The following is a 1,896-nucleotide window of genomic DNA, read 5'->3' on the forward strand; positions in this document are numbered from 1 at the left end:
AGAACTTTTAACGAGAGATCGATTATATACGATTGTTAAATATGGAGCTATTATATCAACATACTCTGAGAAGAACGTGGCTAGCATACATTAGGTACGGAGGCCTTGCCTTTAGTGTAAGTGATTTAAGCTGCTTCGCTATGCCGGCGATATTTACTCCAAATATGAAGATATTAACTGTTCTCGAAAGAACAGATACCATTGATGACCGTGCAGCTTTTCTAGGATAAATGATAATTAATTGAAACCATCAGCTGCCGACAGGTGTTGTTGATACACCTCGATGGGGACAGGTGATAATGTGTGTCCCGACCGGGACTCGAACCCGGGATCTCCTGCTTACAGGGCAGACGCTCTATCCCTCGGAGCCACCGAGGACACAGATGAATAGATAGACTGCAGGGATTTATCCCTTACACGCTTCCCGACCAGAATCTCTTCGGATTTTCTGTCAGTTTTCGAGACAGAGTGGAAAGTATTAAAATCATGTCGCACTGGAGTTCGAGCGTCATTTGGAGTATCTCTAAATCTTCGTCAGTCTTGAGGGTTTTACGTTATTTTAAATTTGGCAACGTCTTCTGACCTGTGCACCATGGGGTGTCAGTACCACGTATTAATAATTTATTTGGCACATGTCTCTCAATAGCAGGCGATAATATATCTTTGAATTTAAATCACATCTGCTATACATTTACATATTATTGGCCAAAACTTTCTCCATGCGATCCATAACTTTATTAATGAACCTTTCCCAGATGCCGTCTATTGTTGCTCAGTGCTTCCGGCTTCTCTTCTTTGATGGAGTGCTCGATCAGTGTCCTCACTAGGATATACATTTTTCTCGGAGCGCGACCGTAAATGATTTTCTTCATTGTGCCGCTCGGAGATTTTGTTGACTCTGTCCACCAAAGTTTTAATGACACATCTTTCTTGTCTAGGACAGGGGTTTCCGACAAAATTTTCTCGAGGAGCCCCTTATCGAGCATGATTGGTACCTTGTCATATCACAGTATCAAGTACCTAAAAAAGCCAAATTAAGAGTCTTTTTATACATTCTCTATTTTTGTGTACTTGGAAAAAGCATTGACATTCATTATTGAAAAAATATTGAGCTTAAAACTTTTCCAATTTAGCCATCATTATTATTGCTAAATTTTTGATTATTCCTCAAAATCTTTGTCTTCAAATCTGGGTGTCAAATGCATATCTCCCTCTTCATCTGTAGGCCTTTCTCGTTTTAACAAACCACATTTTAACCAACGATCCATTTTTAACTACACAAACTGTAGCTTCCGCAAAAAACAACACTTTACCAACACTACTGTTTTAATACAGAATATTGAATATGTAAACAATACGGTCTGTGAAAGCACCGGAAATAAATTAACAATGGCCGATTGTCGTCTGAAATGTGAGTTTCTGTAAAGTGACTGTCAGTTGTTAGCTGCAAAGAGGCAGAGCGTATAGTCTAACTGCATACAGCAGAACTATTTGCATCTATCTAATTCTAAATAAATGGTTCAAATGGCTCTGAGAATTATGGGACTTAACTTCTGAGGTCATCAGTCCCCTAGAACTTGGAACTACTGAAACCTAACTAACCTAAGGACATCACACACATCCATGCCCGAGGCAGGATTCGCACCTGCGAATGTAGAAGTCGCGCGGTTCTAGTCTGTAGCGTCTAGAACCGCTCGGTCACCCCGGCCGGCCTATCAAATTCTAGTTTTACGCTAGAATGTGCTATAGTGCGCGTCATTTACGACGGCGGCCGAGTTTATCTTCGTTCTGTGCATATGACGTCACAAAACACAGTCAACCAATGAACAGAGAACGACGTTGCCAGAGCTCGACTGCAGTGCAGAGCACGGACGAGTGTCTTCAGTTTTAGAAACA

General features: G+C 41.1%; 1 non-coding gene across 1 annotated transcript; it reads right to left on the reverse strand.

The window, feature by feature from the left end:
- Positions 1-304: 304 nt before the first annotated feature.
- Trnat-ugu (transfer RNA threonine (anticodon UGU)) lies at positions 305-379 on the reverse strand. The gene has a single exon. It is a non-coding gene; the product is annotated as a tRNA-Thr (tRNA).
- Positions 380-1,896: the final 1,517 nt, after the last annotated feature.

Source organism: Schistocerca cancellata, chromosome 2, assembly GCF_023864275.1.
Source record: "Schistocerca cancellata isolate TAMUIC-IGC-003103 chromosome 2, iqSchCanc2.1, whole genome shotgun sequence".
NCBI lineage: Eukaryota > Metazoa > Arthropoda > Insecta > Orthoptera > Acrididae > Schistocerca > Schistocerca cancellata.